Source organism: Acartia tonsa, unplaced genomic scaffold (assembly GCF_053477335.1).
Source record: "Acartia tonsa isolate MP-2025a unplaced genomic scaffold, ASM5347733v1 sca3, whole genome shotgun sequence".
Classification (NCBI taxonomy): Eukaryota; Metazoa; Arthropoda; class Copepoda; order Calanoida; family Acartiidae; genus Acartia; species Acartia tonsa.
The window spans coordinates 170001-187500 of NW_027649597.1; the positions used below are offsets into that span (position 1 = coordinate 170001).

At 44.8% G+C, this 17500-nt stretch overlaps 69 non-coding genes across 69 annotated transcripts; 36 read left to right on the forward strand and 33 right to left on the reverse strand.

Annotated features, from left to right (window-relative positions):
* Positions 1-1341: 1341 nt before the first annotated feature.
* Positions 1342-1423, reverse strand: TRNAS-AGA (transfer RNA serine (anticodon AGA)). Its single transcript has one exon. It is a non-coding gene; the product is annotated as a tRNA-Ser (tRNA).
* A 92-nt stretch (positions 1424-1515) lies between these two features.
* TRNAK-CUU (transfer RNA lysine (anticodon CUU)) lies at positions 1516-1588 on the forward strand. Its single transcript has one exon. It is a non-coding gene; the product is annotated as a tRNA-Lys (tRNA).
* Positions 1589-1664: 76 nt separating this feature from the next.
* Positions 1665-1738, forward strand: TRNAT-AGU (transfer RNA threonine (anticodon AGU)). The gene has a single exon. It is a non-coding gene; the product is annotated as a tRNA-Thr (tRNA).
* A 111-nt stretch (positions 1739-1849) lies between these two features.
* TRNAF-GAA (transfer RNA phenylalanine (anticodon GAA)) lies at positions 1850-1922 on the reverse strand. Its single transcript has one exon. It is a non-coding gene; the product is annotated as a tRNA-Phe (tRNA).
* A 106-nt stretch (positions 1923-2028) lies between these two features.
* TRNAQ-CUG (transfer RNA glutamine (anticodon CUG)) lies at positions 2029-2100 on the reverse strand. The gene has a single exon. It is a non-coding gene; the product is annotated as a tRNA-Gln (tRNA).
* A 137-nt stretch (positions 2101-2237) lies between these two features.
* TRNAP-AGG (transfer RNA proline (anticodon AGG)) lies at positions 2238-2309 on the reverse strand. Its single transcript has one exon. It is a non-coding gene; the product is annotated as a tRNA-Pro (tRNA).
* Positions 2310-2418: 109 nt separating this feature from the next.
* Positions 2419-2491, reverse strand: TRNAV-CAC (transfer RNA valine (anticodon CAC)). The gene has a single exon. It is a non-coding gene; the product is annotated as a tRNA-Val (tRNA).
* Positions 2492-2575: 84 nt separating this feature from the next.
* Positions 2576-2648, forward strand: TRNAR-ACG (transfer RNA arginine (anticodon ACG)). Its single transcript has one exon. It is a non-coding gene; the product is annotated as a tRNA-Arg (tRNA).
* A 151-nt stretch (positions 2649-2799) lies between these two features.
* On the reverse strand, positions 2800-2873 carry TRNAN-GUU (transfer RNA asparagine (anticodon GUU)). Its single transcript has one exon. It is a non-coding gene; the product is annotated as a tRNA-Asn (tRNA).
* A 128-nt stretch (positions 2874-3001) lies between these two features.
* TRNAE-CUC (transfer RNA glutamic acid (anticodon CUC)) lies at positions 3002-3073 on the forward strand. Its single transcript has one exon. It is a non-coding gene; the product is annotated as a tRNA-Glu (tRNA).
* Positions 3074-3173: 100 nt separating this feature from the next.
* On the reverse strand, positions 3174-3255 carry TRNAS-GCU (transfer RNA serine (anticodon GCU)). The gene has a single exon. It is a non-coding gene; the product is annotated as a tRNA-Ser (tRNA).
* A 97-nt stretch (positions 3256-3352) lies between these two features.
* Positions 3353-3424, reverse strand: TRNAE-UUC (transfer RNA glutamic acid (anticodon UUC)). The gene has a single exon. It is a non-coding gene; the product is annotated as a tRNA-Glu (tRNA).
* A 3-nt stretch (positions 3425-3427) lies between these two features.
* On the reverse strand, positions 3428-3500 carry TRNAV-AAC (transfer RNA valine (anticodon AAC)). The gene has a single exon. It is a non-coding gene; the product is annotated as a tRNA-Val (tRNA).
* Positions 3501-3604: 104 nt separating this feature from the next.
* Positions 3605-3676, forward strand: TRNAH-GUG (transfer RNA histidin (anticodon GUG)). Its single transcript has one exon. It is a non-coding gene; the product is annotated as a tRNA-His (tRNA).
* An 86-nt stretch (positions 3677-3762) lies between these two features.
* On the forward strand, positions 3763-3834 carry TRNAG-UCC (transfer RNA glycine (anticodon UCC)). The gene has a single exon. It is a non-coding gene; the product is annotated as a tRNA-Gly (tRNA).
* Positions 3835-3910: 76 nt separating this feature from the next.
* TRNAM-CAU (transfer RNA methionine (anticodon CAU)) lies at positions 3911-3983 on the forward strand. Its single transcript has one exon. It is a non-coding gene; the product is annotated as a tRNA-Met (tRNA).
* A 62-nt stretch (positions 3984-4045) lies between these two features.
* On the reverse strand, positions 4046-4164 carry LOC145310545 (5S ribosomal RNA). The gene has a single exon (XR_013876596.1). It is a non-coding gene; the product is annotated as a 5S ribosomal RNA (ribosomal RNA).
* A 108-nt stretch (positions 4165-4272) lies between these two features.
* Positions 4273-4354, forward strand: TRNAL-AAG (transfer RNA leucine (anticodon AAG)). Its single transcript has one exon. It is a non-coding gene; the product is annotated as a tRNA-Leu (tRNA).
* Positions 4355-4700: 346 nt separating this feature from the next.
* TRNAY-GUA (transfer RNA tyrosine (anticodon GUA)) lies at positions 4701-4793 on the forward strand. The gene is made up of 2 exons: positions 4701-4737; positions 4758-4793. It is a non-coding gene; the product is annotated as a tRNA-Tyr (tRNA).
* A 345-nt stretch (positions 4794-5138) lies between these two features.
* Positions 5139-5211, forward strand: TRNAK-UUU (transfer RNA lysine (anticodon UUU)). Its single transcript has one exon. It is a non-coding gene; the product is annotated as a tRNA-Lys (tRNA).
* A 57-nt stretch (positions 5212-5268) lies between these two features.
* On the reverse strand, positions 5269-5342 carry TRNAI-AAU (transfer RNA isoleucine (anticodon AAU)). The gene has a single exon. It is a non-coding gene; the product is annotated as a tRNA-Ile (tRNA).
* Positions 5343-5431: 89 nt separating this feature from the next.
* On the forward strand, positions 5432-5515 carry TRNAL-CAG (transfer RNA leucine (anticodon CAG)). Its single transcript has one exon. It is a non-coding gene; the product is annotated as a tRNA-Leu (tRNA).
* A 252-nt stretch (positions 5516-5767) lies between these two features.
* Positions 5768-5840, forward strand: TRNAR-UCU (transfer RNA arginine (anticodon UCU)). Its single transcript has one exon. It is a non-coding gene; the product is annotated as a tRNA-Arg (tRNA).
* Positions 5841-5866: 26 nt separating this feature from the next.
* Positions 5867-5990, forward strand: TRNAL-CAA (transfer RNA leucine (anticodon CAA)). The gene is made up of 2 exons: positions 5867-5904; positions 5946-5990. It is a non-coding gene; the product is annotated as a tRNA-Leu (tRNA).
* Positions 5991-6103: 113 nt separating this feature from the next.
* TRNAC-GCA (transfer RNA cysteine (anticodon GCA)) lies at positions 6104-6175 on the forward strand. The gene has a single exon. It is a non-coding gene; the product is annotated as a tRNA-Cys (tRNA).
* Positions 6176-6244: 69 nt separating this feature from the next.
* Positions 6245-6316, reverse strand: TRNAP-UGG (transfer RNA proline (anticodon UGG)). Its single transcript has one exon. It is a non-coding gene; the product is annotated as a tRNA-Pro (tRNA).
* A 1567-nt stretch (positions 6317-7883) lies between these two features.
* Positions 7884-7965, reverse strand: TRNAS-AGA (transfer RNA serine (anticodon AGA)). Its single transcript has one exon. It is a non-coding gene; the product is annotated as a tRNA-Ser (tRNA).
* Positions 7966-8057: 92 nt separating this feature from the next.
* On the forward strand, positions 8058-8130 carry TRNAK-CUU (transfer RNA lysine (anticodon CUU)). Its single transcript has one exon. It is a non-coding gene; the product is annotated as a tRNA-Lys (tRNA).
* A 76-nt stretch (positions 8131-8206) lies between these two features.
* On the forward strand, positions 8207-8280 carry TRNAT-AGU (transfer RNA threonine (anticodon AGU)). The gene has a single exon. It is a non-coding gene; the product is annotated as a tRNA-Thr (tRNA).
* A 111-nt stretch (positions 8281-8391) lies between these two features.
* TRNAF-GAA (transfer RNA phenylalanine (anticodon GAA)) lies at positions 8392-8464 on the reverse strand. The gene has a single exon. It is a non-coding gene; the product is annotated as a tRNA-Phe (tRNA).
* A 106-nt stretch (positions 8465-8570) lies between these two features.
* On the reverse strand, positions 8571-8642 carry TRNAQ-CUG (transfer RNA glutamine (anticodon CUG)). The gene has a single exon. It is a non-coding gene; the product is annotated as a tRNA-Gln (tRNA).
* Positions 8643-8779: 137 nt separating this feature from the next.
* Positions 8780-8851, reverse strand: TRNAP-AGG (transfer RNA proline (anticodon AGG)). Its single transcript has one exon. It is a non-coding gene; the product is annotated as a tRNA-Pro (tRNA).
* Positions 8852-8960: 109 nt separating this feature from the next.
* On the reverse strand, positions 8961-9033 carry TRNAV-CAC (transfer RNA valine (anticodon CAC)). Its single transcript has one exon. It is a non-coding gene; the product is annotated as a tRNA-Val (tRNA).
* An 84-nt stretch (positions 9034-9117) lies between these two features.
* Positions 9118-9190, forward strand: TRNAR-ACG (transfer RNA arginine (anticodon ACG)). The gene has a single exon. It is a non-coding gene; the product is annotated as a tRNA-Arg (tRNA).
* A 151-nt stretch (positions 9191-9341) lies between these two features.
* On the reverse strand, positions 9342-9415 carry TRNAN-GUU (transfer RNA asparagine (anticodon GUU)). The gene has a single exon. It is a non-coding gene; the product is annotated as a tRNA-Asn (tRNA).
* Positions 9416-9543: 128 nt separating this feature from the next.
* TRNAE-CUC (transfer RNA glutamic acid (anticodon CUC)) lies at positions 9544-9615 on the forward strand. The gene has a single exon. It is a non-coding gene; the product is annotated as a tRNA-Glu (tRNA).
* A 100-nt stretch (positions 9616-9715) lies between these two features.
* TRNAS-GCU (transfer RNA serine (anticodon GCU)) lies at positions 9716-9797 on the reverse strand. Its single transcript has one exon. It is a non-coding gene; the product is annotated as a tRNA-Ser (tRNA).
* Positions 9798-9894: 97 nt separating this feature from the next.
* On the reverse strand, positions 9895-9966 carry TRNAE-UUC (transfer RNA glutamic acid (anticodon UUC)). The gene has a single exon. It is a non-coding gene; the product is annotated as a tRNA-Glu (tRNA).
* A 3-nt stretch (positions 9967-9969) lies between these two features.
* TRNAV-AAC (transfer RNA valine (anticodon AAC)) lies at positions 9970-10042 on the reverse strand. The gene has a single exon. It is a non-coding gene; the product is annotated as a tRNA-Val (tRNA).
* A 104-nt stretch (positions 10043-10146) lies between these two features.
* TRNAH-GUG (transfer RNA histidin (anticodon GUG)) lies at positions 10147-10218 on the forward strand. Its single transcript has one exon. It is a non-coding gene; the product is annotated as a tRNA-His (tRNA).
* An 86-nt stretch (positions 10219-10304) lies between these two features.
* On the forward strand, positions 10305-10376 carry TRNAG-UCC (transfer RNA glycine (anticodon UCC)). Its single transcript has one exon. It is a non-coding gene; the product is annotated as a tRNA-Gly (tRNA).
* A 76-nt stretch (positions 10377-10452) lies between these two features.
* Positions 10453-10525, forward strand: TRNAM-CAU (transfer RNA methionine (anticodon CAU)). The gene has a single exon. It is a non-coding gene; the product is annotated as a tRNA-Met (tRNA).
* Positions 10526-10587: 62 nt separating this feature from the next.
* On the reverse strand, positions 10588-10706 carry LOC145310535 (5S ribosomal RNA). The gene has a single exon (XR_013876586.1). It is a non-coding gene; the product is annotated as a 5S ribosomal RNA (ribosomal RNA).
* A 108-nt stretch (positions 10707-10814) lies between these two features.
* Positions 10815-10896, forward strand: TRNAL-AAG (transfer RNA leucine (anticodon AAG)). Its single transcript has one exon. It is a non-coding gene; the product is annotated as a tRNA-Leu (tRNA).
* A 346-nt stretch (positions 10897-11242) lies between these two features.
* On the forward strand, positions 11243-11335 carry TRNAY-GUA (transfer RNA tyrosine (anticodon GUA)). Its single transcript has 2 exons — positions 11243-11279; positions 11300-11335. It is a non-coding gene; the product is annotated as a tRNA-Tyr (tRNA).
* Positions 11336-11680: 345 nt separating this feature from the next.
* Positions 11681-11753, forward strand: TRNAK-UUU (transfer RNA lysine (anticodon UUU)). Its single transcript has one exon. It is a non-coding gene; the product is annotated as a tRNA-Lys (tRNA).
* Positions 11754-11810: 57 nt separating this feature from the next.
* TRNAI-AAU (transfer RNA isoleucine (anticodon AAU)) lies at positions 11811-11884 on the reverse strand. Its single transcript has one exon. It is a non-coding gene; the product is annotated as a tRNA-Ile (tRNA).
* Positions 11885-11973: 89 nt separating this feature from the next.
* Positions 11974-12057, forward strand: TRNAL-CAG (transfer RNA leucine (anticodon CAG)). Its single transcript has one exon. It is a non-coding gene; the product is annotated as a tRNA-Leu (tRNA).
* Positions 12058-12309: 252 nt separating this feature from the next.
* TRNAR-UCU (transfer RNA arginine (anticodon UCU)) lies at positions 12310-12382 on the forward strand. The gene has a single exon. It is a non-coding gene; the product is annotated as a tRNA-Arg (tRNA).
* A 26-nt stretch (positions 12383-12408) lies between these two features.
* TRNAL-CAA (transfer RNA leucine (anticodon CAA)) lies at positions 12409-12532 on the forward strand. Its single transcript has 2 exons — positions 12409-12446; positions 12488-12532. It is a non-coding gene; the product is annotated as a tRNA-Leu (tRNA).
* A 113-nt stretch (positions 12533-12645) lies between these two features.
* Positions 12646-12717, forward strand: TRNAC-GCA (transfer RNA cysteine (anticodon GCA)). The gene has a single exon. It is a non-coding gene; the product is annotated as a tRNA-Cys (tRNA).
* A 69-nt stretch (positions 12718-12786) lies between these two features.
* TRNAP-UGG (transfer RNA proline (anticodon UGG)) lies at positions 12787-12858 on the reverse strand. The gene has a single exon. It is a non-coding gene; the product is annotated as a tRNA-Pro (tRNA).
* Positions 12859-14425: 1567 nt separating this feature from the next.
* Positions 14426-14507, reverse strand: TRNAS-AGA (transfer RNA serine (anticodon AGA)). The gene has a single exon. It is a non-coding gene; the product is annotated as a tRNA-Ser (tRNA).
* A 92-nt stretch (positions 14508-14599) lies between these two features.
* On the forward strand, positions 14600-14672 carry TRNAK-CUU (transfer RNA lysine (anticodon CUU)). Its single transcript has one exon. It is a non-coding gene; the product is annotated as a tRNA-Lys (tRNA).
* A 76-nt stretch (positions 14673-14748) lies between these two features.
* TRNAT-AGU (transfer RNA threonine (anticodon AGU)) lies at positions 14749-14822 on the forward strand. Its single transcript has one exon. It is a non-coding gene; the product is annotated as a tRNA-Thr (tRNA).
* A 111-nt stretch (positions 14823-14933) lies between these two features.
* TRNAF-GAA (transfer RNA phenylalanine (anticodon GAA)) lies at positions 14934-15006 on the reverse strand. Its single transcript has one exon. It is a non-coding gene; the product is annotated as a tRNA-Phe (tRNA).
* A 106-nt stretch (positions 15007-15112) lies between these two features.
* TRNAQ-CUG (transfer RNA glutamine (anticodon CUG)) lies at positions 15113-15184 on the reverse strand. Its single transcript has one exon. It is a non-coding gene; the product is annotated as a tRNA-Gln (tRNA).
* Positions 15185-15321: 137 nt separating this feature from the next.
* On the reverse strand, positions 15322-15393 carry TRNAP-AGG (transfer RNA proline (anticodon AGG)). Its single transcript has one exon. It is a non-coding gene; the product is annotated as a tRNA-Pro (tRNA).
* Positions 15394-15502: 109 nt separating this feature from the next.
* Positions 15503-15575, reverse strand: TRNAV-CAC (transfer RNA valine (anticodon CAC)). Its single transcript has one exon. It is a non-coding gene; the product is annotated as a tRNA-Val (tRNA).
* Positions 15576-15659: 84 nt separating this feature from the next.
* On the forward strand, positions 15660-15732 carry TRNAR-ACG (transfer RNA arginine (anticodon ACG)). Its single transcript has one exon. It is a non-coding gene; the product is annotated as a tRNA-Arg (tRNA).
* Positions 15733-15883: 151 nt separating this feature from the next.
* Positions 15884-15957, reverse strand: TRNAN-GUU (transfer RNA asparagine (anticodon GUU)). Its single transcript has one exon. It is a non-coding gene; the product is annotated as a tRNA-Asn (tRNA).
* Positions 15958-16085: 128 nt separating this feature from the next.
* TRNAE-CUC (transfer RNA glutamic acid (anticodon CUC)) lies at positions 16086-16157 on the forward strand. Its single transcript has one exon. It is a non-coding gene; the product is annotated as a tRNA-Glu (tRNA).
* Positions 16158-16257: 100 nt separating this feature from the next.
* On the reverse strand, positions 16258-16339 carry TRNAS-GCU (transfer RNA serine (anticodon GCU)). Its single transcript has one exon. It is a non-coding gene; the product is annotated as a tRNA-Ser (tRNA).
* Positions 16340-16436: 97 nt separating this feature from the next.
* TRNAE-UUC (transfer RNA glutamic acid (anticodon UUC)) lies at positions 16437-16508 on the reverse strand. The gene has a single exon. It is a non-coding gene; the product is annotated as a tRNA-Glu (tRNA).
* Positions 16509-16658: 150 nt separating this feature from the next.
* TRNAH-GUG (transfer RNA histidin (anticodon GUG)) lies at positions 16659-16730 on the forward strand. The gene has a single exon. It is a non-coding gene; the product is annotated as a tRNA-His (tRNA).
* Positions 16731-16816: 86 nt separating this feature from the next.
* On the forward strand, positions 16817-16888 carry TRNAG-UCC (transfer RNA glycine (anticodon UCC)). The gene has a single exon. It is a non-coding gene; the product is annotated as a tRNA-Gly (tRNA).
* A 76-nt stretch (positions 16889-16964) lies between these two features.
* Positions 16965-17037, forward strand: TRNAM-CAU (transfer RNA methionine (anticodon CAU)). The gene has a single exon. It is a non-coding gene; the product is annotated as a tRNA-Met (tRNA).
* Positions 17038-17099: 62 nt separating this feature from the next.
* On the reverse strand, positions 17100-17218 carry LOC145310536 (5S ribosomal RNA). Its single transcript, XR_013876587.1, has one exon. It is a non-coding gene; the product is annotated as a 5S ribosomal RNA (ribosomal RNA).
* A 108-nt stretch (positions 17219-17326) lies between these two features.
* TRNAL-AAG (transfer RNA leucine (anticodon AAG)) lies at positions 17327-17408 on the forward strand. The gene has a single exon. It is a non-coding gene; the product is annotated as a tRNA-Leu (tRNA).
* Positions 17409-17500: the final 92 nt, after the last annotated feature.

Genomic DNA, 17500 nt, shown 5'->3' on the forward strand with positions numbered 1-17500 from the left:
AAGATATTCAAGATTTAATTTTTTGTTTTCAAAATAAAGATACTAAGAAAGAGAGGTAATGTCTGATTGAGCCAATAAATGAATCGCATCGGAGCATACATGAAATCTCATTAGTTGAATTAAACTGAAGGTTTCTAGTTTTTTTCATGAGAGTTAATTTGAGCTGTTCTTTCAACTATTACTCGAATCAAGTCCATCTCATGAAGTGCTGCCTTCATATTGTTGTTTCACATCTATGTTTTATCTGTGCATTAATAATAAATATGCTTCATCTATTGCAATCGTTGTAAAATAATAAAAATCTCTTTATGAATTTAAGTTAATAAAATCATATTTTTTTCTTGGGTTTCAATAAAACAAAAAAATAATATCTCGGACTTCTAAAGTCTTTTTATATGTTTCCTCACTGTTTGGCCACTACTTGGTCACAAATGCTCAAAACACAAACCTTTTTCGACCTAAGATACTCAATTGGTTCCTTCTACAAGTCCAATCCATCAGTTTTGGGATGTCTTTATATTTCAAGATAAATTTATGAAAAAGGGAAATTTGGGTGTTGCCTATTGTATGCACAGATACCATTAAATCAACAGAAAAAAATACTTATTTGTACTTTTCTCTCATCTTTAAAGTTTGATTCTGTTAAATAACTATTCTTGAAGGAGAGCTGCTGACCTCCAGTGTACATGGCTTAGTCAAATGCATATTAAACATAAAAATTTTCCCAAAAAGCACATATAAAAAGTCTCTCAATGGGTTAGAAAAATAGAATAATTTTGAAACTTAGATTTAAGTTAAACAAATTATTTTTCTAGTACATTACATTAAAATACTTTGTTTGGGGCAAATTTTTACCTTTAACGTGTATTTGACTTAACCATGAACACTGGAGGTCAGCAGCTGTCCTCTTGAGCGATAGAATGCATAAATCCCTTAGACAATAGTTAATTCAACAGAATTCAAACTTTGAAAATGGGAAAAAAGTATAGGTTTTTTCAGTGCAATTTATTTTGGATCTTGTTAACGCGATTGCTGCGCATTTCCTGGCATTATTCTGGCAAGGATTGGTACTCGAAAACTAAATATTTTCCATCTTTGAGTACGCCAGTGACAAGCGGATTTCATTTGAATGTTGTTTGTTGGAACTCTTGCTATTCTGGTTCAGGTTCTTGCAAAATGAATTGCTGCAACGTCCAGGAATCGAACCCGGGCCGCCCGCGTGGCAGGCGAGCATTCTACCACTGAACCAACGTTGCTGGCACATAGGGAAAGGACAATTTGTGGCTCTTTGTAACCCCCCAAACAGCCCATGACCTATGGAGAGAAGGGCAAAATGTTATCCGCAGTCGGTAGGATTCGAACCTACGCTCCCAGAGGGAATCTGATTTCTAGTCAGACGCCTTAACCACTCGGCCAATACTGCAATCCATTGATGGGGGCACATTTGGCGGCATTCTCATACAGTAGAATAACTTGGATTAGCTTAGCTTGCCACTTCACACAGGTTTGCAAGCAGCCCGGCTAGCTCAGTCGGTAGAGCATGAGACTCTTAATCTCAGGGTCGTGGGTTCGAGCCCCACGTTGGGCGACCATTCCTTTTGGTGTGTTTCCCACTTAGCTGCAACGAGTATGAGGTGCACACTCATGGACCCACCAGCAGAAAGGGCGCCATGGCTTAGTTGGTTAAAGCGCCTGTCTAGTAAACAGGAGATCCCGAGTTCGAATCTCGGTGGTGCCTCAACTTTTTTTGACCAACCCAACTGTCAAAAGAAGGCCTCTGAAAGATTTCACTGCTCACATTTTGCCCAAGATACAGGAAAAATGAAGCGAAACAAACAGTTCAACAAAATGCCGCGACCCGGGATCGAACCGGGGACCTTTAGATCTTCAGTCTAACGCTCTCCCAACTGAGCTATCACGGCCTGTGCTATGTTCTTGGCGACCCAAGCGGAAACGCAGCAGCATAGCATTTCAAAAAGAAAAAGTGGCCTGACAGACGAAAACAAACGAACAAACAGAAAAAGAGACAGGTCCTACCGAGATTTGAACTCGGATCGCTGGATTCAGAGTCCAGAGTGCTAACCATTACACCATAGGACCTTCACATCTAGCGATGTCAAGATGCACGTACAGTTTTCCAATCGTTTTCCCATTGAAAAGAAAAAGGTAAAACAACTGGAACATATTTGCAGAAACCCTGAAATTAGGGCCAAACATGACCAATCCAAAAAGCAAGTGGGCTCGTCCGGGATTTGAACCCGGGACCTCTCGCACCCTAAGCGAGAATCATACCCCTAGACCAACGAGCCAGCTGTTGAGTGGTAACAGTGCGTGTGGGTATTTATTTGACATGCCTGCGGAAGGAGACTCACCTTTGAACGAGGACCTTCAAGAAAGAAGAAGAAAAAACAGACTGTTTGGTTCCTGCCGGGATTGAACCGGCGACCTTGTCCGTGTGAAGGACACGTGATAACCACTACACTAAGGAACCTTGCTGGTAGAGAGGCAAATTCTTTGTTTGAAATATTGAGTTGTAGCAAATGTGGTATGGATCTGTCCCAACGGTGTACTACAGGGTCTCGTGGCGCAACGGATAACGCGTCTGACTACGGATCAGAAGATTGCAGGTTCGAATCCTGCCGAGATCGGATTTTTATCTTTGAACAGACTAAATGTGTATGACTGAGACACATGGCATGACATTGCATACACAGATACATGGACAATATGTTTGTTTAGCTGCCAATACTTATGTTTTGTTCACGTTGATTGCTACGCTCAACAAGAAAAAGGTGTCTGCGCCCCCGGGTGGGCTCGAACCACCAACCTTTCGGTTAACAGCCGAACGCGCTAGCCGATTGCGCCACGGAGGCAAGTTGATGATGCTGGTATCGAAATAATTGAGAAATATGCCAACATGGTTAAATAATTGTACAATTGAGAAAGCCAGTTTGGAAAATGCTTTGTTTAAGTTTGCACTGCTAAACACATCATACATCCTTCCGTTATGGTCTAGTGGTTAGGATAGCTGGCTCTCACCCAGCAGGCCCGGGTTCGATTCCCGGTAACGGAAAACTTTTTTCCCCCCTCTTGTGCGCTTGTCCAAGTGTAGTTGAGTTGGTATAGCATCGAATTTCTCGAGAGAAGAAAAGGCAATAATTGAACAAAACTTCCGACGAGGATGGGATTCGAACCCACGCGGGCAGAGCCCATTGGATTAGCAGTCCAACGCCTTAACCACTCGGCCACCTCGTCAACTAGGAGGAGTCAGGCCGAAACTTGGGAAGCCCTTGATGTTTGCATGAAAGAATGAGATCCTGGTGGTTCAGCAGTTTTTAGAGAAGAAAAAGATTTCCCACGCCGGGAGTTGAACCCGGGCCTCCTGGGTGAAAGCCAGATATCCTAGCCGTTAGACCACGTGGGATCATGTTTCCGTCCGGGATCGAACCGGAGACCTTCTGCGTGTTAGGCAGATGTGATAACCGCTACACCACGGAAACTCTGTGGTATAGTGCCAACTAAGGTGGGATGTTATGAAATCACGGAAAAGGCTGGCCTTTGTGGTATGTACACTAGAACATTTGTGCCTTTGTCACTGTCTCTAGCCGTGATCGTCTAGTGGTTAGGACCCTGCGTTGTGGCCGCAGTAACCCAGGTTCGAATCCTGGTCACGGCAGTGACAATTTTTTCCTTTCCCTGTCACATCGTGACTTTGAATTTGGAACTGGCGGATGGTATTGTGGGAGCCCATGTCATGAAGAAGCGTCAGTGGTATAGTGGTGAGCATAGCTGCCTTCCAAGCAGTTGACCCGGGTTCGATTCCCGGCTGACGCAGAGCTGAATTTTTAAGCCATGGTATGTGCCGTAATTGGCCAATACTGCTTCCAAATTGTGCAACAGAGATCACCAAGCCTCCGTAGCGCAGTAGGCAGCGCGTCAGTCTCATAATCTGAAGGCCGTGAGTTCGAGCCTCACCGGGGGCAGACTTCATTTTGATCTTAATATGTCTAATGCGTGTAGTGATGGAAAGGAAAACGAAAGTTTAGGCCTACGACACCAAGTATTCCCAGGCGTTCACCCATCCAAGTACTAACTTGGCCCAATGTTGCTTAACTTCAGTGATCGGACGAGAACTGGTGCTTTCAACATGGTATGGCCGTAGACATTGATGATGGGCAATGCAACGGTATGAGTCAATCCTTTTCTGCTGCGATGGCGTAGGGATTAAGCACAAGGTACTACAAGACAAGCAGTCGGCTTCAGGGCATTAGGGGTAGCGTGGCCGAGCGGTCTAAGGCGCTGGTTTAAGGCACCAGTCCTTTCGAGGGCGTGGGTTCGAATCCCACCGCTGCCAAAGCTTTTTCCTCACTTTAGAATTATTGTTGGCTGAAGTGGCTGTTATTCGGTTTGTTTTTGTTTTGATTGTATCTCCGTCCCCTAGGCAGACTGGGGTCAATCATTTGTTTGTCTCCATACATGATGAACAGGTTTCATGAGCTATGGCAAAATGTTGCTTGGAGATGCGGGGTATCGATCCCCGTACCTCTCGCATGCTAAGCGAGCGCTCTACCATCTGAGCTACATCCCCTTCTTGCTGTTGATGTCCGAAAGCAAGTATTTGAATCTTCTGTCTCGGGAAATCAAAAGGTCGCACAGCAACTGTGGTTAAATTGACAAAGCAATTCCTCACCCGACAGCTACCTTCGATAGCTCAGTTGGTAGAGCGGTGGACTGTAGTTGTTACTCTGCGAGCAGATATCCATAGGTCGCTGGTTCAAATCCGGCTCGAAGGAACTAACCTTTTTCGTCCTTTTTTTCATATTTTCCATCGGAACACGAACACGGTGTTAGCTTTGAACACCAATGCTCAACGACATCGGTGTCAGCATCGAGTGTAACCGACATTAGAAAGCCAGGACATGATGTTGCTTAATTTTTTTCATTTTCCCTGGCGTCTATCCATTCCTCGATAGTCTAGTGGTGAGGATCTCCGCCTGTCACGTGGAAGGCCCGGGTTCGATTCCCGGTCGGGGAGAATGCAACTTTTTGACAGGACAGCTTGAGAGACATGCATTTCATCGCTCCAGCTTTATGATAGAAGGCAATTTGGTTACATAATTTACCTCCAATACCATTGAGCCCGGGTAGCTCAGTCGGTAGAGCGTTAGGCTTTTAACCTAACGGTCCAGGGTTCGAGCCCCTGCTCGGGCGCTACCCTTTTGCACAGACGTGCACTTAAATCACTTTGTCAGCAAATTAAAAGGAGTATGGCCCGTAGGGGGATCGAACCCGTGACCTTCGCGTTATTAGCACGACGCTCTAACCAACTGAGCTAACGGGCCTACACACGGTTGTTGGACTAAAAACTTTGCATTGATATAGTGTATTTGCATAGCTTGTTGCTTGTGGCTGCCTACACCGTGAGTCAACAGTCAGTTTGGCCGAGTGGTCTAAGGCGCTGCGTTCAGGTCGCAGTCCACTTCTGTGGGCGTGAGTTCGAATCTCACAGCTGACAAACTCCTTTTTCCTGTCCATTGTGTGTGCGTGCTGCTCTATTTTGGCAGCAAACCAAATATACATAAAATGTTTGACTCAACCAGACAAGGATAGCAGAGTGGCGCAGTGGAAGCGTGCTGGGCCCATAACCCAGAGGTCCGTAGATCGAAACTACGCTCTGCTAAAACCCAATTCTTTTCTTCTGTTCTGTTCTCTTTTCTTTATTTCAGACGTCAACAGGGACCACAAATGTGTCCCCGCACCCCAACACGACCCATTAGCGCAGAGGATAGCGCGTTGGACTTCTAATCCAAAGGTCCTGGGTTCGATCCCCAGATGGGTTGCAAACTGTTTTGCCAGCCAGTAAGATGTCAGGATGGCCGAGTGGTCTAAGGCGCCAGACTCAAGGCATAATCCTTGCTCTGCAATACGGAGTAGGCTCTGGAGAATTCTGGTCCTCGATGAGGGCATGGGTTCGAATCCCATTTCTGACAAACAACTTTTGGCATTAATTTTCTGCAACTGCCACCCTCCCACTCAAGGAAGTATCGCCATCAAAACGCAGAGCTAAGATTGACCACAATTGTTTGCTTGTTACACCGCACACGGGGATATAGCTCAGTGGTAGAGCATCCGGCTGCAGTCCGGCAGGTCCTTGGTTCAACTCCGAGTGTCCCCTTAGGTGAAACTTTTTTTGGTTTAGCACATTGCAACCTTGCATCCAGAAAAAAAAAGAAAGAAAAATCAAGGGCCAAACCGGGATTTGAACCCGGGACCTCCTGCACCCAAAGCAGGAATCATACCCCTAGACCATTTGGCCGCCCGGTTAGGTTAAGTCAACAGTGATTTAATACACTTGATGTAACTTTGACTGCTTTAATAAAGTCTGGCATTGAAACCAACATGATTCAGATGTTTCTCTGGATGTTGCACAGTTTTCTAATTCATATCAGACCTTTCTGTCCATATAAATAACACATAAAACCAACCGCTGGTTCATAGTTGGTAAAAATGATTAACTGAACCTAAAATTTTGGGGAGGAATAAAGATATTCAAGATTTAATTTTTTGTTTTCAAAATAAAGATACTAAGAAAGAGAGGTAATGTCTGATTGAGCCAATAAATGAATCGCATCGGAGCATACATGAAATCTCATTAGTTGAATTAAACTGAAGGTTTCTAGTTTTTTTCATGAGAGTTAATTTGAGCTGTTCTTTCAACTATTACTCGAATCAAGTCCATCTCATGAAGTGCTGCCTTCATATTGTTGTTTCACATCTATGTTTTATCTGTGCATTAATAATAAATATGCTTCATCTATTGCAATCGTTGTAAAATAATAAAAATCTCTTTATGAATTTAAGTTAATAAAATCATATTTTTTTCTTGGGTTTCAATAAAACAAAAAAATAATATCTCGGACTTCTAAAGTCTTTTTATATGTTTCCTCACTGTTTGGCCACTACTTGGTCACAAATGCTCAAAACACAAACCTTTTTCGACCTAAGATACTCAATTGGTTCCTTCTACAAGTCCAATCCATCAGTTTTGGGATGTCTTTATATTTCAAGATAAATTTATGAAAAAGGGAAATTTGGGTGTTGCCTATTGTATGCACAGATACCATTAAATCAACAGAAAAAAATACTTATTTGTACTTTTCTCTCATCTTTAAAGTTTGATTCTGTTAAATAACTATTCTTGAAGGAGAGCTGCTGACCTCCAGTGTACATGGCTTAGTCAAATGCATATTAAACATAAAAATTTTCCCAAAAAGCACATAAAAAAAGTCTCTCAATGGGTTAGAAAAATAGAATAATTTTGAAACTTAGATTTAAGTTAAACAAATTATTTTTCTAGTACATTACATTAAAATACTTTGTTTGGGGCAAATTTTTACCTTTAACGTGTATTTGACTTAACCATGAACACTGGAGGTCAGCAGCTGTCCTCTTGAGCGATAGAATGCATAAATCCCTTAGACAATAGTTAATTCAACAGAATTCAAACTTTGAAAATGGGAAAAAAGTATAGGTTTTTTCAGTGCAATTTATTTTGGATCTTGTTAACGCGATTGCTGCGCATTTCCTGGCATTATTCTGGCAAGGATTGGTACTCGAAAACTAAATATTTTCCATCTTTGAGTACGCCAGTGACAAGCGGATTTCATTTGAATGTTGTTTGTTGGAACTCTTGCTATTCTGGTTCAGGTTCTTGCAAAATGAATTGCTGCAACGTCCGGGAATCGAACCCGGGCCGCCCGCGTGGCAGGCGAGCATTCTACCACTGAACCAACGTTGCTGGCACATAGGGAAAGGACAATTTGTGGCTCTTTGTAACCCCCCAAACAGCCCATGACCTATGGAGAGAAGGGCAAAATGTTATCCGCAGTCGGTAGGATTCGAACCTACGCTCCCAGAGGGAATCTGATTTCTAGTCAGACGCCTTAACCACTCGGCCACGACTGCAATCCATTGATGGGGGCACATTTGGCGGCATTTTCATACAGTAGAATAACTTGGATTAGCTTAGCTTGCCACTTCACACAGGTTTGCAAGCAGCCCGGCTAGCTCAGTCGGTAGAGCATGAGACTCTTAATCTCAGGGTCGTGGGTTCGAGCCCCACGTTGGGCGACCATTCCTTTTGGTGTGTTTCCCACTTAGCTGCAACGAGTATGAGGTGCACACTCATGGACCCACCAGCAGAAAGGGCGCCATGGCTTAGTTGGTTAAAGCGCCTGTCTAGTAAACAGGAGATCCCGAGTTCGAATCTCGGTGGTGCCTCAACTTTTTTTGACCAACCCAACTGTCAAAAGAAGGCCTCTGAAAGATTTCACTGCTCACATTTTGCCCAAGATACAGGAAAAATGAAGCGAAACAAACAGTTCAACAAAATGCCGCGATCCGGGATCGAACCGGGGACCTTTAGATCTTCAGTCTAACGCTCTCCCAACTGAGCTATCACGGCCTGTGCTATGTTCTTGGCGACCCAAGCGGAAACGCAGCAGCATAGCATTTCAAAAAGAAAAAGTGGCCTGACAGACGAAAACAAACGAACAAACAGAAAAAGAGACAGGTCCTACCGAGATTTGAACTCGGATCGCTGGATTCAGAGTCCAGAGTGCTAACCATTACACCATAGGACCTTCACATCTAGCGATGTCAAGATGCACGTACAGTTTTCCAATCGTTTTCCCATTGAAAAGAAAAAGGTAAAACAACTGGAACATATTTGCAGAAACCCTGAAATTAGGGCCAAACATGACCAATCCAAAAAGCAAGTGGGCTCGTCCGGGATTTGAACCCGGGACCTCTCGCACCCTAAGCGAGAATCATACCCCTAGACCAACGAGCCAGCTGTTGAGTGGTAACAGTGCGTGTGGGTATTTATTTGACATGCCTGCGGAAGGAGACTCACCTTTGAACGAGGACCTTCAAGAAAGAAGAAGAAAAAACAGACTGTTTGGTTCCTGCCGGGATCGAACCGGCGACCTTGTCCGTGTGAAGGACACGTGATAACCACTACACTAAGGAACCTTGCTGGTAGAGAGGCAAATTCTTTGTTTGAAATATTGAGTTGTAGCAAATGTGGTATGGATCTGTCCCAACGGTGTACTACAGGGTCTCGTGGCGCAACGGATAACGCGTCTGACTACGGATCAGAAGATTGCAGGTTCGAATCCTGCCGAGATCGGATTTTTATCTTTGAACAGACTAAATGTGTATGACTGAGACACATGGCATGACATTGCATACACAGATACATGGACAATATGTTTGTTTAGCTGCCAATACTTATGTTTTGTTCACGTTGATTGCTACGCTCAACAAGAAAAAGGTGTCTGCGCCCCCGGGTGGGCTCGAACCACCAACCTTTCGGTTAACAGCCGAACGCGCTAGCCGATTGCGCCACGGAGGCAAGTTGATGATGCTGGTATCGAAATAATTGAGAAATATGCCAACATGGTTAAATAATTGTACAATTGAGAAAGCCAGTTTGGAAAATGCTTTGTTTAAGTTTGCACTGCTAAACACATCATACATCCTTCCGTTATGGTCTAGTGGTTAGGATAGCTGGCTCTCACCCAGCAGGCCCGGGTTCGATTCCCGGTAACGGAAAACTTTTTTCCCCCCTCTTGTGCACTTGTCCAAGTGTAGTTGAGTTGGTATAGCATCGAATTTCTCGAGAGAAGAAAAGGCAATAATTGAACAAAACTTCCGACGAGGATGGGATTCGAACCCACGCGGGCAGAGCCCATTGGATTAGCAGTCCAACGCCTTAACCACTCGGCCACCTCGTCAACTAGGAGGAGTCAGGCCGAAACTTGGGAAGCCCTTGATGTTTGCATGAAAGAATGAGATCCTGGTGGTTCAGCAGTTTTTAGAGAAGAAAAAGATTTCCCACGCCGGGAGTTGAACCCGGGCCTCCTGGGTGAAAGCCAGATATCCTAGCCGTTAGACCACGTGGGATCATGTTTCCGTCCGGGATCGAACCGGAGACCTTCTGCGTGTTAGGCAGATGTGATAACCGCTACACCACGGAAACTCTGTGGTATAGTGCCAACTAAGGTGGGATGTTATGAAATCACGGAAAAGGCTGGCCTTTGTGGTATGTACACTAGAACATTTGTGCCTTTGTCACTGTCTCTAGCCGTGATCGTCTAGTGGTTAGGACCCTGCGTTGTGGCCGCAGTAACCCAGGTTCGAATCCTGGTCACGGCAGTGACAATTTTTTCCTTTCCCTGTCACATCGTGACTTTGAATTTGGAACTGGCGGATGGTATTGTGGGAGCCCATGTCATGAAGAAGCGTCAGTGGTATAGTGGTGAGCATAGCTGCCTTCCAAGCAGTTGACCCGGGTTCGATTCCCGGCTGACGCAGAGCTGAATTTTTAAGCCATGGTATGTGCCGTAATTGGCCAATACTGCTTCCAAATTGTGCAACAGAGATCACCAAGCCTCCGTAGCGCAGTAGGCAGCGCGTCAGTCTCATAATCTGAAGGCCGTGAGTTCGAGCCTCACCGGGGGCAGACTTCATTTTGATCTTAATATGTCTAATGCGTGTAGTGATGGAAAGGAAAACGAAAGTTTAGGCCTACGACACCAAGTATTCCCAGGCGGTCACCCATCCAAGTACTAACTTGGCCCAATGTTGCTTAACTTCAGTGATCGGACGAGAACTGGTGCTTTCAACATGGTATGGCCGTAGACATTGATGATGGGCAATGCAACGGTATGAGTCAATCCTTTTCTGCTGCGATGGCGTAGGGATTAAGCACAAGGTACTACAAGACAAGCAGTCGGCTTCAGGGCATTAGGGGTAGCGTGGCCGAGCGGTCTAAGGCGCTGGTTTAAGGCACCAGTCCTTTCGAGGGCGTGGGTTCGAATCCCACCGCTGCCAAAGCTTTTTCCTCACTTTAGAATTATTGTTGGCTGAAGTGGCTGTTATTCGGTTTGTTTTTGTTTTGATTGTATCTCCGTCCCCTAGGCAGACTGGGGTCAATCATTTGTTTGTCTCCATACATGATGAACAGGTTTCATGAGCTATGGCAAAATGTTGCTTGGAGATGCGGGGTATCGATCCCCATACCTCTCGCATGCTAAGCGAGCGCTCTACCATCTGAGCTACATCCCCTTCTTGCTGTTGATGTCCGAAAGCAAGTATTTGAATCTTCTGTCTCGGGAAATCAAAAGGTCGCACAGCAACTGTGGTTAAATTGACAAAGCAATTCCTCACCCGACAGCTACCTTCGATAGCTCAGTTGGTAGAGCGGTGGACTGTAGTTGTTACTCTGCGAGCAGATATCCATAGGTCGCTGGTTCAAATCCGGCTCGAAGGAACTAACCTTTTTCGTCCTTTTTTTCATATTTTCCATCGGAACACGAACACGGTGTTAGCTTTGAACACCAATGCTCAACGACATCGGTGTCAGCATCGAGTGTAACCGACATTAGAAAGCCAGGACATGATGTTGCTTAATTTTTTTCATTTTCCCTGGTGTCTATCCATTCCTCGATAGTCTAGTGGTGAGGATCTCCGCCTGTCACGTGGAAGGCCCGGGTTCGATTCCCGGTCGGGGAGAATGCAACTTTTTGACAGGACAGCTTGAGAGACATGCATTTCATCGCTCCAGCTTTATGATAGAAGGCAATTTGGTTACATAATTTACCTCCAATACCATTGAGCCCGGGTAGCTCAGTCGGTAGAGCGTTAGGCTTTTAACCTAACGGTCCAGGGTTCGAGCCCCTGCTCGGGCGCTACCCTTTTGCACAGACGTGCACTTAAATCACTTTGTCAGCAAATTAAAAGGAGTATGGCCCGTAGGGGGATCGAACCCGTGACCTTCGCGTTATTAGCACGACGCTCTAACCAACTGAGCTAACGGGCCTACACACGGTTGTTGGACTAAAAACTTTGCATTGATATAGTGTATTTGCATAGCTTGTTGCTTGTGGCTGCCTACACCGTGAGTCAACAGTCAGTTTGGCCGAGTGGTCTAAGGCGCTGCGTTCAGGTCGCAGTCCACTTCTGTGGGCGTGAGTTCGAATCTCACAGCTGACAAACTCCTTTTTCCTGTCCATTGTGTGTGCGTGCTGCTCTATTTTGGCAGCAAACCAAATATACATAAAATGTTTGACTCAACCAGACAAGGATAGCAGAGTGGCGCAGTGGAAGCGTGCTGGGCCCATAACCCAGAGGTCCGTAGATCGAAACTACGCTCTGCTAAAACCCAATTCTTTTCTTCTGTTCTGTTCTCTTTTCTTTATTTCAGACGTCAACAGGGACCACAAATGTGTCCCCGCACCCCAACACGACCCATTAGCGCAGAGGATAGCGCGTTGGACTTCTAATCCAAAGGTCCTGGGTTCGATCCCCAGATGGGTTGCAAACTGTTTTGCCAGCCAGTAAGATGTCAGGATGGCCGAGTGGTCTAAGGCGCCAGACTCAAGGCATAATCCTTGCTCTGCAATACGGAGTAGGCTCTGGAGAATTCTGGTCCTCGATGAGGGCATGGGTTCGAATCCCATTTCTGACAAACAACTTTTGGCATTAATTTTCTGCAACTGCCACCCTCCCACTCAAGGAAGTATCGCCATCAAAACGCAGAGCTAAGATTGACCACAATTGTTTGCTTGTTTCACCGCACACGGGGATATAGCTCAGTGGTAGAGCATCCGGCTGCAGTCCGGCAGGTCCTTGGTTCAACTCCGAGTGTCCCCTTAGGTGAAACTTTTTTTGGTTTAGCACATTGCAACCTTGCATCCAGAAAAAAAAAGAAAGAAAAATCAAGGGCCAAACCGGGATTTGAACCCGGGACCTCCTGCACCCAAAGCAGGAATCATACCCCTAGACCATTTGGCCGCCCGGTTAGGTTAAGTCAACAGTGATTTAATACACTTGATGTAACTTTGACTGCTTTAATAAAGTCTGGCATTGAAACCAACATGATTCAGATGTTTCTCTGGATGTTGCACAGTTTTCTAATTCATATCAGACCTTTCTGTCCATATAAATAACACATAAAACCAACCGCTGGTTCATAGTTGGTAAAAATGATTAACTGAACCTAAAATTTTGGGGAGGAATAAAGATATTCAAGATTTAATTTTTTGTTTTCAAAATAAAGATACTAAGAAAGAGAGGTAATGTCTGATTGAGCCAATAAATGAATCGCATCGGAGCATACATGAAATCTCATTAGTTGAATTAAACTGAAGGTTTCTAGTTTTTTTCATGAGAGTTAATTTGAGCTGTTCTTTCAACTATTACTCGAATCAAGTCCATCTCATGAAGTGCTGCCTTCATATTGTTGTTTCACATCTATGTTTTATCTGTGCATTAATAATAAATATGCTTCATCTATTGCAATCGTTGTAAAATAATAAAAATCTCTTTATGAATTTAAGTTAATAAAATCATATTTTTTTCTTGGGTTTCAATAAAACAAAAAAATAATATCTCGGACTTCTAAAGTCTTTTTATATGTTTCCTCACTGTTTGGCCACTACTTGGTCACAAATGCTCAAAACACAAACCTTTTTCGACCTAAGATACTCAATTGGTTCCTTCTACAAGTCCAATCCATCAGTTTTGGGATGTCTTTATATTTCAAGATAAATTTATGAAAAAGGGAAATTTGGGTGTTGCCTATTGTATGCACAGATACCATTAAATCAACAGAAAAAAATACTTATTTGTACTTTTCTCTCATCTTTAAAGTTTGATTCTGTTAAATAACTATTCTTGAAGGAGAGCTGCTGACCTCCAGTGTACATGGCTTAGTCAAATGCATATTAAACATAAAAATTTTCCCAAAAAGCACATAAAAAAAGTCTCTCAATGGGTTAGAAAAATAGAATAATTTTGAAACTTAGATTTAAGTTAAACAAATTATTTTTCTAGTACATTACATTAAAATACTTTGTTTGGGGCAAATTTTTACCTTTAACGTGTATTTGACTTAACCATGAACACTGGAGGTCAGCAGCTGTCCTCTTGAGCGATAGAATGCATAAATCCCTTAGACAATAGTTAATTCAACAGAATTCAAACTTTGAAAATGGGAAAAAAGTATAGGTTTTTTCAGTGCAATTTATTTTGGATCTTGTTAACGCGATTGCTGCGCATTTCCTGGCATTATTCTGGCAAGGATTGGTACTCGAAAACTAAATATTTTCCATCTTTGAGTACGCCAGTGACAAGCGGATTTCATTTGAATGTTGTTTGTTGGAACTCTTGCTATTCTGGTTCAGGTTCTTGCAAAATGAATTGCTGCAACGTCCGGGAATCGAACCCGGGCCGCCCGCGTGGCAGGCGAGCATTCTACCACTGAACCAACGTTGCTGGCACATAGGGAAAGGACAATTTGTGGCTCTTTGTAACCCCCCAAACAGCCCATGACCTATGGAGAGAAGGGCAAAATGTTATCCGCAGTTGGTAGGATTCGAACCTACGCTCCCAGAGGGAATCTGATTTCTAGTCAGACGCCTTAACCACTCGGCCACGACTGCAATCCATTGATGGGGGCACATTTGGCGGCATTCTCATACAGTAGAATAACTTGGATTAGCTTAGCTTGCCACTTCACACAGGTTTGCAAGCAGCCCGGCTAGCTCAGTCGGTAGAGCATGAGACTCTTAATCTCAGGGTCGTGGGTTCGAGCCCCACGTTGGGCGACCATTCCTTTTGGTGTGTTTCCCACTTAGCTGCAACGAGTATGAGGTGCACACTCATGGACCCACCAGCAGAAAGGGCGCCATGGCTTAGTTGGTTAAAGCGCCTGTCTAGTAAACAGGAGATCCCGAGTTCGAATCTCGGTGGTGCCTCAACTTTTTTTGACCAACCCAACTGTCAAAAGAAGGCCTCTGAAAGATTTCACTGCTCACATTTTGCCCAAGATACAGGAAAAATGAAGCGAAACAAACAGTTCAACAAAATGCCGCGACCCGGGATCGAACCGGGGACCTTTAGATCTTCAGTCTAACGCTCTCCCAACTGAGCTATCACGGCCTGTGCTATGTTCTTGGCGACCCAAGCGGAAACGCAGCAGCATAGCATTTCAAAAAGAAAAAGTGGCCTGACAGACGAAAACAAACGAACAAACAGAAAAAGAGACAGGTCCTACCGAGATTTGAACTCGGATCGCTGGATTCAGAGTCCAGAGTGCTAACCATTACACCATAGGACCTTCACATCTAGCGATGTCAAGATGCACGTACAGTTTTCCAATCGTTTTCCCATTGAAAAGAAAAAGGTAAAACAACTGGAACATATTTGCAGAAACCCTGAAATTAGGGCCAAACATGACCAATCCAAAAAGCAAGTGGGCTCGTCCGGGATTTGAACCCAGGACCTCTCGCACCCTAAGCGAGAATCATACCCCTAGACCAACGAGCCAGCTGTTGAGTGGTAACAGTGCGTGTGGGTATTTATTTGACATGCCTGCGGAAGGAGACTCACCTTTGAACGAGGACCTTCAAGAAAGAAGAAGAAAAAACAGACTGTTTGGTTCCTGCCGGGATCGAACCGGCGACCTTGTCCGTGTGAAGGACACGTGATAACCACTACACTAAGGAACCTTGCTGGTAGAGAGGCAAATTCTTTGTTTGAAATATTGAGTTGTAGCAAATGTGGTATGGATCTGTCCCAACGGTGTACTACAGGGTCTCGTGGCGCAACGGATAACGCGTCTGACTACGGATCAGAAGATTGCAGGTTCGAATCCTGCCGAGATCGGATTTTTATCTTTGAACAGACTAAATGTGTATGACTGAGACACATGGCATGACATTGCATACACAGATACATGGACAATATGTTTGTTTAGCTGCCAATACTTATGTTTTGTTCACGTTGATTGCTACGCTCAACAAGAAAAAGGTGTCTGCGCCCCCGGGTGGGCTCGAACCACCAACCTTTCGGTTAACAGCCGAACGCGCTAGCCGATTGCGCCACGGAGGCAAGTTGATGATGCTGGTATCGAAATAATTGAGAAATATGCCAACATGGTTAAATAATTGTACAATTGAGAAAGCCAGTTTGGAAAATGCTTTGTTTAAGTTTGCACTGCTAAACACATCATACATCCTTCCGTTATGGTCTAGTGGTTAGGATAGCTGGCTCTCACCCAGCAGGCCCGGATTCGATTCCCGGTAACGGAAAACTTTTTTCCCCCCTCTTGTGCGCTTGTCCAAGTGTAGTTGAGTTGGTATAGCATCGAATTTCTCGAGAGAAGAAAAGGCAATAATTGAACAAAACTTCCGACGAGGATGGGATTCGAACCCACGCGGGCAGAGCCCATTGGATTAGCAGTCCAACGCCTTAACCACTCGGCCACCTCGTCAACTAGGAGGAGTCAGGCCGAAACTTGGGAAGCCCTTGATGTTTGCATGAAAGAATGAGATCCTGGTGGTTCAGCAGTTTTTAGAGAAGAAAAAGATTTCCCACGCCGGGAGTTGAACCCGGGCCTCCTGGGTGAAAGCCAGATATCCTAGCCGTTAGACCACGTGGGATCATGTTTCCGTCCGGGAGATGTGATAACCGCTACACCACGGAAACTCTGTGGTATAGTGCCAACTAAGGTGGGATGTTATGAAATCACGGAAAAGGCTGGCCTTTGTGGTATGTACACTAGAACATTTGTGCCTTTGTCACTGTCTCTAGCCGTGATCGTCTAGTGGTTAGGACCCTGCGTTGTGGCCGCAGTAACCCAGGTTCGAATCCTGGTCACGGCAGTGACAATTTTTTCCTTTCCCTGTCACATCGTGACTTTGAATTTGGAACTGGCGGATGGTATTGTGGGAGCCCATGTCATGAAGAAGCGTCAGTGGTATAGTGGTGAGCATAGCTGCCTTCCAAGCAGTTGACCCGGGTTCGATTCCCGGCTGACGCAGAGCTGAATTTTTAAGCCATGGTATGTGCCGTAATTGGCCAATACTGCTTCCAAATTGTGCAACAGAGATCACCAAGCCTCCGTAGCGCAGTAGGCAGCGCGTCAGTCTCATAATCTGAAGGCCGTGAGTTCGAGCCTCACCGGGGGCAGACTTCATTTTGATCTTAATATGTCTAATGCGTGTAGTGATGGAAAGGAAAACGAAAGTTTAGGCCTACGACACCAAGTATTCCCAGGCGGTCACCCATCCAAGTACTAACTTGGCCCAATGTTGCTTAACTTCAGTGATCGGACGAGAACTGGTGCTTTCAACATGGTATGGCCGTAGACATTGATGATGGGCAATGCAACGGTATGAGTCAATCCTTTTCTGCTGCGATGGCGTAGGGATTAAGCACAAGGTACTACAAGACAAGCAGTCGGCTTCAGGGCATTAGGGGTAGCGTGGCCGAGCGGTCTAAGGCGCTGGTTTAAGGCACCAGTCCTTTCGAGGGCGTGGGTTCGAATCCCACCGCTGCCAAAGCTTTTTCCTCACTTTAGAATTATTGTTGGCTGAAGTGGCTGTTATTCGGTTTGTTTTTGTTTTGATTGTATCTCCGTCCCCTAGGCAGA